The sequence below is a fragment of the Natator depressus genome, chromosome 1, assembly GCF_965152275.1.
Source record: "Natator depressus isolate rNatDep1 chromosome 1, rNatDep2.hap1, whole genome shotgun sequence".
NCBI classification, from domain to species: Eukaryota; Metazoa; Chordata; order Testudines; family Cheloniidae; genus Natator; species Natator depressus.
In genome coordinates, this window is record NC_134234.1 from 236,883,307 (window position 1) to 236,895,250 (window position 11,944).

Below are 11,944 nucleotides of genomic sequence, written 5' to 3' on the forward strand. Positions count from 1 at the left end.
GAATAGCCCCTTGGAGTCATTGGCACCCTGCACAAATTAGAGCAGCTCAGCTGATCCCAGGATTGGAGGGGGGAGAGTGGTGGTTGCTTCAGCCACCTCTGTCCCTCCTCCCTGGGATTTGCACCAAACAAAACTTGGCCAGACCTGAGGATTGCACACAGTGAGCAACACATTGGGGTAAAATGCTGCCATTCATATCTGATAGTGTTTTACACCCATTACGAACTTTGAACTGGAGAAAAATGATAGAGGGGCAGGGTAATGGAGAATCAACCCCCAAACCTGATTATATGGTAATGTTGCATTTTAAAATTGTGATGCTCAAAAGTCAGCACTCTCATAAGATCTTTAACTCAGACCCATTTTACCTCCTCCATTTTGGCATCAGTCCTATACCTTGCTTCCTTTTGTTTCCTCCACACTGGGGGCTGGCCAGGAGTAGAACCACCCCAAGGGCAAGTTTTCTGAAAAACCTATAATGTTGTACAATTTTCCTATTAAAATGAATATACAGCGCCCTCCTCAAAGAACAGCAAGTATTTTTCAAAAAGTTCTGCCATCAGTTCTCTTTTAACAGTATCACTTAAAAGAAAATATTTAGCTACTGAAATCAAGACAGCAAAAACAATACATAAAACCCTCAACAATCCATGGTCAGAGCTAGGGTTGTTGTCTTTGATCACATATGCATTTCTTTATACATAAAAGGACTATTTGTTGTGTGAGCAGTGCAAGATTTATGATGTCCTTAACAAGTCATTTCTTTGCATTTATGTTCTTTGTGTCTGTACATCCAGCGAGAGTTAACTACACTGATGTCACTTTGTTTTTAAAATAAACCGTTTTGCTTTTGTATCGGATTTAGGATCAAAGCATAGTCCCATTAAAGTCAATGGCAAAACTCTCATTAGCTTTGATGAGACCCATAGTTGGCCTGTAGGCCTTGATGCAGCAAAACATTTAAGCATGTGCTTAACTTGAAGTCAATGGGACAAAGAAGTTAAGTATCTGATTAAGTGCTTTGCTGAATCAGGGCTTTAGGATGAGATTTACAGAAGTATTTAGGCACCTAAAGCTACTGATAAACATCTGGGGGAATTTACAAATATGCTTAAATGAGTTAAGTGCCTAGCTCCCATGATTTTCAATAGGAGTTAGGTGCCTAAGCTGCTTAGGTGCTTTTGGAAATACCTATAGGTGCCTATCTGCATCTTTAGATGCTTAAATATCTTTGTAAACCTTAGTCCATAAAAATGTAGGTCTTTCTGCAAAATCTTGCCATTGCCATTGACTGTAAAGTGGAACCTTCTTCCTCATGGTGGCAAGAGGCAGACAGTGAAATGTCTGAAAGTGGAGGAGTGGGGAATTGTGTCTTTGAGAAGTGTTAGCCTAAGAAATAATGGGGACTATATCAGAGGCTCCCAATTTACATTCATCTCTGCCAAGTGATACCCTGGGGAAAATGCCTGTTGGTCCCCAGCCTCCTCAAGATGGGCCTTACAGTTTGTGAAATCTTTGCAGTAAACAACTGAGTTCTCTCTGCTGCAAGCACTACTCCTGGGGGAATTCTGCGCCAAAAAATTAAGAATTCTGGGCACAATATTTTACAATTCTGCAAAATTCTGCAAATTTTGTCAAAATAACACTACATAATCATGCCAGTTTCGATTATTTTGGTAATATATTTCAAAATACCTGTCAGCAAGTATGTCTGCAATAATACAGACACATACAAAAATTCCCCCAGGAGTAGAGAGTTAAAGAAACCGCTATGACAACCCAGTTTATGTTTCTCTGCCCTCTTCCCACCCCACTGAGGTCATCCGGGGGGCCAGACACAGACATCCCCTCCCCCTGAACCCAGCCATGGTGCCCCCCCCAGCCAATACACCCAAACCCCCTCCCCCCAGAGGAGTTGCAGGGCCCCGCCAGCCCAGATACCCACACCCCCTTCCCCCGAGAGCCCAGCCACGGGGACCCCTAGCCTAGATACCTGCACCCTCTCCCCCCAGAGCACAGACACCTGCCCCCTCTCCCCCAGAGATCCAGAGGGAGAACCAGCCTGATGCTTGGTCCCAGGTTTGCATGGAGTTCCCTGCATGCCCTGAGGGAAGAAGACGGCAGTGCACAGGAAACTGCAGCTGCCAGGAACCCTCTAGCTCCCTCCCCCTACCCCTGGCAGTGTCTTCTATGTGCGAGCTGGGCTCTGCTGAGTCAAGCAGCCCCTAGTGGCAGCCAGCAGCACTGCAGCCCATTTCTGTGGGGGAAAGGAAATTCTGCACTCACAAAGTTAATTTCTGCAAAATTCCGCATTGCACAGTGGTGCAGAATTCCCCCAGGAGTAAAGCAGAACTCGGACACTGATGTTTGTTCACACTGGCATTTATCCAGATTATCCTTCCTCTGTGCAGAGATGCCAACGTTTTCTGATGGAGTTAGGAACAAAATTTTAGATTCTGTATGTGGCATAGGGTATCTAGTCAGTCCTTTGTTCATCAGATTCTAAAGAAGAGGGAACTGGAGGCCTGCATCATGGATTAAAATTCAGTTTACTTTTACCATAGACTTTATATTTAGACCTAACCATTGTGATCATCTAGGCTGTCTCTACACTACAGACTTCTGCCAGCTTAACTATGTCAATCAGGGATGTGAAGAGGTGAGATTCCTGACTGACATAGCTATGCCAGCAGAAGTCTCTAGTGGAGATTCAGATTATACCAACAAAGCTGTGCTTTTACCCATATAGCTTGTTTTGCTCACGGAGGGTGGTTTTACTCTCCTGATATAAAGTACAGCTTTGCCGTTATAGCTGCATCTACACTAGGAGTGCTTTGCTGGTAGTATACCAGTATTCTAATACCAAAAGTGCTCCTAGTATAGACACAGCTCTAAGTCTGTCCTCCTGTACACTGCAGGCCAGAGATTTCACACAGTATATTGCTGAACTTAGCCCATCATGCTCTAGTTCAATTACTAGATCTCTTTTTGAAAGTCATCCACTTCTGATTTAAAGACTCTAAGTGATGGAAAATCCACCACATCCCTTGGTAAGTTTTCATTAATTACACTTACAATTAAAAATGTACTTATTTCCAGTGTGAACCTTACAGATTCCGACTTTCAATCACTGGATCTTGTTATGCCTTTGTCTGCTAGATTAAAGAGTCCTCTAGTATCAGATGTCTTCTCCCCAAAGTTGTAGGTGATAAGACTGTGGTCAAGTTGCCTTTTAACTTGTGTATTTTTTCCCCTATTATTTCATCTGGCCTAGCAGGTTTTAGTAGCTGGGAAGTTTCCTACTGTATTACCAGTTTGATCATTTTAGAATCCAGCAATACTCAGAGACCAAACTGACAGTACTTCAGTGTGTATTATAATTGTTTAATCTGGAGTCACTGAGACAAACAGGGAACCCCATGACACCACTTTTACAGTCACCTTTCAGAGTGACTTTAACATTAAACAGCTACATGAGCATTGCTCCTCATCTGTCTTGTACTACATTATAAAAGAACCTTGGAGCTTTTCTGAAGGACACAATTTATATATGTTAGTGGTTGGTGATGTTACCAACTTTTCCTCACACGTTGTCTGGATTTAAGCCAGTAACGTAAACAGTATTTTTTCTTGTTCCAAGGTCCAGTTGAATAACAAGCACAGCTAGTCCTTGCTGACAGACAAGTGGCTGATAGACAGTTTGTTCTCAAGGATCAGGGGGATTTTTCACTCTAGAAAGTGTGAAATCAAACTCCCAGATTTTCTGCATGAAAAGGAAGCCCTTTTAAAAAGATGGAGATATCTTTCCTAAGCGAAAACTCATAATGGAAAGGTCACTTGGTTCTGTGAATGGTGATGTGAGGGAATGAGCAGGAATATGAGGAAAACATTGAAAAATTGGAAGGAAAACAAAAGGGCCAGACTTCATTTATCCTCGTGTGAGGGTGTAAGGAAACAGCCTGACTTTCCGCCTCTACACAGCCCTGCTCTGTAGGCAGATGTAATCCCTGTCCTTATGCTCAGGGAGCACAAAGACTGCTTGAGGCTATCATCAACAGCAATGTGAGGCTCCACACACAGAAAGGAAAGAGCAAGGATGACTTTTCTCGAACAAAGGAATCTCATCTTTCTAGCCCTCGTGATTAGCAAGATATTGGACCTTAAAGTCACATCATTTTGACTTCCAAATCCTGCCTTTTTGACTCTGCTGCAAATCTGACTTGACTTTAGCAGTTGCTGTTCCAAAAATCAGAAATGTCAGGCTGGAAGGGCCCTTGAGAGATCAAGTCCAGCCCTTTTCTGTGGCAGGACCAAGTAAACCTAGAGCATCCCTGACAAGTGTTTGTCCAAGCTGTTCTTACAAACTTCCAGTGATGGGATTCCACAACCGCCCTTGGAAGCCTATTCCAGACCTTAACCTTGTAGTTAGAAAAAATTTTGTAATAACAAACCTAAATCTCCCCTGCAGATTAAGTCTATTACTTCTTCTCCGACCTTCAGTGGCCGTGGAGAACAATTGATCAACATCATCTTTATAAAACAGCCTTTAACACATTTGAAGACTTATCATGTCCCCCCTCAGGCTTCTTTACTCAACACTAACAATGCCCAGTTTTTTAATCTTTTGTCATAGGTCAGGTTTTCTAACCCTTTTATCATTTTAGTTGCTTTCCTCTGGACTCTCCAGTTTGTCCACATCTTTCCTAAAGTGTGGAGCCTAGAATTGGACACAGTACTCCAGCTGAGACTGCTCTAGTGCCTAATAGAATGTGCCAATTACCTCCCATGTCTTACATACAGCACTCCTGTTAATACACCCCAGAATGACATTAGCCTTTTTCACAGCTGCATCACATTGTTCACTTGTCCAATTTGTGACCCACTATAACCCCAGATCCTTTTCAGCTGTACAACTACCTAGCCAGTTATTCCCCATTTTGTAATTATGCATTTGATTTTTCCTTCCTAAGTGAAGTATATTGCACTTTTTTTTATTGAATTTCATGTTGAATTTAGACCAGTTCTCCAGTTTGTCAAAGTTATTTTGAATTCTAATCCTGTCCTCCAAAGTGCTTGCAACCCCTCCCAGTTTGGTGCCATCTGCAAATTTTATAGGCATCCTCTCCAGTCCATTGTCCAAATAATTAATGAAAATATTGAATAGTACTGGGCTCAGGACTGACTCTTGTGGGACCCCTCTAAATAAGCCCTCCCAGTTTAATAGCAAACCATTAATAACTATGCTTTGAATATGGTCTTTCAACCAGTTGTGCACCCACCTCATGGTAATTCCATCTAGACCACATTTCCCCAGCTTGCTTATGAGAATGTCATCTGGGACTGTGTCAAAAGCCTTACTAAAATTACACACTAGGCCAGTAACCCTGTCAAAGAAGGAAATTAGGTTGGTTTGGCATGATTTTCCTTCTTGACAAATCCATGCTGGCTATTCCTTATAACCCCATTATCTTCCAGGTACATACAAACTGATTGTTTAATTTGTTCTGATACATTTCCAGGTATCAAAGTTAGGCTGACTGGTCTATAATTCCCCAGGTCCTTTTTGTTCTTCTTTTTAAACATTGCCCTTTTCCAGTCTTCTGGGACTTCACACATCCCCCCAGTAGCTCTCAAAGATAACTGCTAAAAGTTCTGAGATTGCTTCAGCTAGTTCCTTAAGCACCATAGGATTAATTTCATCAGGCCCTGCCAACTCGAATACATCTATTCTTTCACCTGTTCTTCCCCTATTTTGGCTTGCGTTCCTTCCCACTTGTTGTTAATATTAACTAATATTAATATTATTATTATTATATTATTATTAATATTAATTAATATTAATGTGTTGAGTATCTGGTCACCATTAACCTTTTTAGTGAGGACTGAAGCAAAATAGGCATTAAACACCTCAGCTTTCTTGATACCATCAGTTATTAGATCTTATTCCCCACTAAACAGAGGACCTATACTGTCATTCTTCTTTCTCTTGCTTCTAATGTATTTAAAGAATCTCTTCTTATTGCCTTTTATGCCTCTTGCTAGGTGTAACTCATTTTGTGAGTTAGCCTTTCTGATTTTGTTCCTACATCCTTGTGTTATTCTTTTGTACTTCTCCTTAGCAATTCATTCATGTTTCCACTTTCTGTAAGACTCTTTTAGGATTTTCAGGTCATTAAAAAGCTCCTGATGGAGCCATATTGGCCTCTTATTATGCTTCCTATCTTTCCTTTGTGTTGGGATAGTTTGCTGTTGTGCCCTTAAGATTGTCTCCTTGAGAAACTGCCAGCTCTCCTGCACTCCTTTCCCTTAGATTTTGTTCCCATAGGACCTTACTTACCAGTGCTGTAACCTTGATAAAGTCTGGATTTAAAAAAAAAAAACTTCATTGTTCTTATTCTTCTGCTCTCACTCCTTCCTTTCCTTCGAAATAATGAAATCTGTCATTTCATGATCACTTTTACCCAAGTTGCCTTTCACCTTCAGATTCACTACCAATTCCTCCCTGTTGGATGGAATCAAGTCTAAAATGGCTGTCCCTCTGGTTACTTCCTGCACCAAAAAGTTATTCCTAATACATTCCAAGAACTACTTAGAAATTTTGTGTTTTGCTGCAGTGGCATAGCTAGGAGTGGAAATTTGACTGGGCCTCAACTTTCAAGGTCCAGTGAAGCTAGGATCTGTTTATGACAGGAGCAGCAGCAACATAGAACTCAAATGGGCTCTCAGACTTTGCTGAAAGAGGATCACAGGCAGAGGATAAATACGAACTTTTCTGTAAGTTTTGTGAAAATAGGTACACTTTCCATAATTAACATTCAACAACCAAAACACTAAAACATGCTGATCTAATAAGTGCATTGATATTCATGTTTGAAGGTCCAATATTTGGTGACTTACCAAGGCAGAGAAACTCTTTGGCAGGACTAGTACAAATGCCTTTGTCTTCAGACTTTTGCAAGCACTGGTCCTGAAGCAATGATCAGAAAAAAAATGCAAAGTTTTCTGAGTCCCAAAACCACCACCCACCTCCTCCTACCCAGGAGCACTCACAGGCACCCCACAGTCATGGCCCTCAACACTAGTGCTCGCCTGCAACCAGAACCATTCACCAAGAATACTTGTTAGCACCCAGGGCCAGTACTTGTGGTGACAGACATCCTGCAGCGTGGGGAAGAACTGGGAGGGTGTCTGCCTGAACAAGCAAGGGGATGTTGGGCAGGGAAATGCCCAGTGTGGATGTTGCTTGATTTGGGTGGGAGGGAACTAGAAGGTGCTTGGACTAGGAAGGAGGAATGTTTATTGTGGCCCATTGCACTGACAGTTTACGAACTTTATCTCTAACAGTTTGTTTAGTGGCGTGGATTGAGGGCCCAATCCAACTGTCCCAGGGCTCCACTCCCGCCTAGGGCATGTCTTCCTGGCTGCTCTTGGCATTAGCTCCTTCCAGGTCTGGCACCCCATTCAGTCACTCATTTGCACACCCTGCCACCTCTCTCTCTGTGACCCAACCTACTCTCTCTTAAGGACTTGGCCCCCTGGCTAGGTCACTATAGTCCTCCCCTTCTGAGGTATCAAAGTCCTATCAGACAACTGTCCCAGGAAGGCTTCTGCTCCACTGCCTGGTCTGCAGCACTTTCCCCAGAGGCTGATGGGGTACCCAGACCTGCCCTCTATTCTGGGTTCCAGTCCAGGAACCGTATGGCTAGCAACTGTGGTCTGCTTTTCTCAGACTCTGTTACTCTTTCCCGGGACTCCTTCCTACAGCTTCTGGCATCCCTTACTAGCTCAAACTCCCTCTTCCCAGAGGGAAACTGCAGACTACTTAACACCATAGCCTCAAATACACCTCCAGCCCCACCTGTTCCTTCTCAGCTGGACTTCATCATCAATCAGCCTTTCAAGCCTTGGCTCTCCCCCGGAGGCAGTCTATCAGGTTAATTAACCTAATTTAACCTGCTCTGCCTTGCGTGGGGGTGAATACTACATCACACCAGCGCCCATTGAATCAATGGGACTCCTTCCATTGACTATAGTGGGCAGTGAATCAGCCCTGAAAGAGAAGAAGACTGGGTAGAGGTGAATCCCTAGAGAGGGAATCTAGCCAGTGAAAGTGTACAGCACTGTGTTATACAACTGTCTACAGGATCCCATGGAAACACGCCATCGGGAGATGTAGAGGAAATATCTGGTGGCAATGACACAATGGGAGGATGAAAACTAAAATAAAAATGTTAATAGCTTGTTCATTCCCAGTTCATCTCCATGACAAGCAGGGGCAAAGAATATGCAACTGCAAAGAGGGTGGGAATTTGGGCAGAGGAGAAACACCACGAGCAGACTGCATAATCTTATGTACAATTAAGTATTTGTAGTTGAAGAAATTCTGAGGAAATGAATAAGCAGTAAAACCTCTCTAAGCTGCTGCTGGCTAAATTTACATAATCTAATAATTCAGTGAAATGTGGATTGTGTGGTTGTTCTGGTTTTTTACGAAGGTGTGTGACAAATAGAATCATTTTACAGTGTTTATTACATCATATCCATGGTCACATTTTTGTTGAAAATGGATGTACTTTAGATTATTTGAACATACTGTAAATAATAAAATATGAATGTTTCATTCCTTACTTTGAATGATGGATCTCACTGTCAGTTTAAGAGGCAGGTGTTTTAAGATGGTCCAAGTTACCAGCTCTCAGCAATGGCTAAAAGCAAGTCCAGTTTGGGATTTAAAACAACAAAGAACATAGAGATTTTTTTTTTATTTGTGATCTTCTAATTTTAAAATGGTGTACCTAAATTTAATTAAAATGTGCCATGCCTCCATGTAACTAAGACACAGGGTGCTGTAGGAAGTGCTTCAGTATGTGCCATTCCTCCCTCTTTACTACTCAAAAATACTCTGGTATTGGATTGAGATTCACTTCCCAACAGGTGGCTCTAACAAATATTTATTAAGGCGAAACACTCAGCAAGTAGTAATCAATTACTTACAAGAGGGAAGCTTGTTAGGATGATCTCATCACAGTCACCTCCAGCACCAGACAGTACAGCTTCAATCTCCCTTTGTTACACAAACTTATTTATAACTTTGTGTTACCTTTTCTTATACCTATGTATTAGTCTCTCATTTCTATGTTAACTATCTTCCCGTTAGTACAGGTTTAGTGTTAGTTGAGACGGGTCTTTTCTAGCTTTTTAGTTACTTTCTCTTTTCTTGTTTCAGAGTAACAGCCGTGTTAGTCTGTATTCGTAAAAAGAAGAAAGAAAAGGAGTACTTGTGGCACCTTAGAGACTAACCAGTTTATTTGAGCATGAGCTTTCGTGAGCTACAGCTCACTTCATCGGATGCATAGCATATCGTGGAAACTGCAGAAGACATTATATACACACAGAGACCATGAAACAAAACTTCCTCCCACCCCACTGTCCTGCTGGTAACAGCTTATCTAAAGTGATCATCAAGGAGGGCCATTTCCAGCACAAATCCAGGTTTTCTCACCCTTCCCCCCCCCCCCCGCCCCAGACACATGTGATTGTGAATTGCAGGTGCTCAAAACTTTTCATCATTTAGCCAAATATAAATAATACTTACCACTTTACTTTACATGGTCAAAGGACTGTATAAACATGAAAAAAAATTACACAGAGTGAGTCAGCATTTTGATAAGAAATGAAATCCTCAGGAAAGGTTCTGAAGGTTATTAAAACATTGCTAATGAAACTTGACATAAGTGATTACCTGCTTGATTTTTAAATGGTTCATTTCAAGCATATACAGAATTGTATGAGTCTGAGAGTGGAACAAAAGTCAATACCTTTGTTTGCACAACTGGACTGTGCCTTTCAGTTTATGACTACATTAAAAACTGTAATGTAATGACTACATGTAAACTGAATGTGCCAGGTGTAAAATGTGGTTCTGTGTCAGGTGTATAATGGTCAGGAATAGGGTCTAAGTGGTAGAGAAGTGTAACTTGCACTAACTTGGCATTCAATGAGTGAGAAAATAAATATATGTGAGGATAGAAGTGGGAGGCTATAGCAGTCTTAGGGCCTGATTCACCATTGCATCACTCCAGTTTAATACTAGTGTTACTCCATTAAAATTAATGGCATCACAACAGCAAAAAAAGGGAGTAATGCAGTGGTGAAGCAGGCCTTTGAGTAGGATTTTGGAAGACGTTCAGAGTAGATCAAACTCTGCTCCTATGTCAACATTCACTTCAGTGAGAGCAGAGCGAGGCCAGTGCTTAGTGCTACTAAAGAATCTCACCTTTTTTTCTTAAAGTGACTCTTGAAGAACTGTGTGCACATATTTCACACAATTATATTCTGGGCCTCACTTTAAATTATAGATTCTTTTAATGGGCATCTCCCCTCTCAACCTCCCACTCCAGATCCCACACTTTCAGGGGCAGTGAGTAATACGGGCCCCTGGTGTCTGTGCTACAGGAATATTCAGGGCCATGGGGACCCGACTCCAGTGTTTGGGGCCAGGTCTCTCCCCCAGCCCTGCCTGCTGCCCCCACGCGCCTCCCCCGGAGCGTCTGCCCCCGCCCTGAGCACCAGCTCCACAGCTCCCATTGGCTGGGAACTGCGGCCAATGGGAGCCGTGGGGGCGGTGCCTACAGGCAGTGGCGTGTGGAGACCCCCCAGCCTTCCCACCTAGGAGCCGCTGCCAGAGGGGTATGCGGGTCACTTTCGGGAGGCACTCAAGGTAAGTGCCTTACCCCGCACCCTCACCCCCGGCCCCAGCCCAGAGCCCACAACCCCACACCCAAACTTTCTCCCGGAGCCCGCACTCTGCACCCCCTCCTGCACCCCAACCCCCTGCCCCAGCCCAGAGCCCACACCCCACACCCAAACTCCCTCCCAGAGCCTGAACCCCCTTCCGCACCCGAACTCCCTCCCAGAGCCTGCACCCCTCCTGCACCCAAACTCCCTCCCAGAGCCTTAGGCAGGTGGGGGGGGACTTGGACCTGTTCTGGGCACCACAAAAAATTATACAAACCTGCCACCCCCGCACACTTTCCTTAGTCAACTGTACTGCTCGCTACTATGAAAGAGTCACATTAGGGCTGTGGTAATGAGGCAAGATGAAAAGAAAGGGACAGTTTGTGTCAGGCTGCTGGTTAGGTGTGGGATCCCTCCTGTACTGAACAGGTTTGTGAGCTGCATTGAAATGTTTACAGCATTGGACACCCGAGTTGGACTGGTGGGTTCAGTCAGCCTGGGCAATGACCTTTCACACTGCCCAGAAAATATTAGTGGCCTGATCACCTCCTCTTGCAGTCTGTTGCCTTGAAGTTCTGACTGACGACGCTGTGAAAGCACAGTGACAACTAAGGAATTCTAGGTGGGCCATGGATCTGTTACAAATTATAAAAAGATCAAATTCAATCCAGACCAATGTAATTTCAGAAGCACCAGCTACATTTCACTGCCATTGCAACAGGACAGCACAAAAATAGCAAGTGAAGGAGCAGCAGGCTAGCCACTGCCTCTACCTGCCTCAAATTTTCAAAAGTGGCCCCTAACTTGGGGGTCTTAATTTGAGATTCTGAGGTTCCTATAACTGGGTCCCCCAAAATGGAGTTTCCTAAAATGAGAGGGGCCTTCTGAAAATGTAGGTCTCAAAGGAACAACGCATGGGAGATGAGGAAAGGTTAGTGAGCCATGAACAGATCTCCCTCCCTCCCTCCGTCCCCTAGTACAGAACGTGAATGATGCATCACATTCTAGTTTCCGTTTCATTTGTATTTTATCTGTATAGAGGTAGTGAGAGGGAGAGTCAAGGGATAAGACCTCCCCTCCATCTTGATGCTCCCCCCCCAATGTTGCTGCAGCGACACTGGTGCATGCTCACTCCTGATCCCACCCAACTTTTTTGGTAGATGGCTCCACACGCTTCTCTCTTTGCCCTCCAGAATGGAAAGCTGGA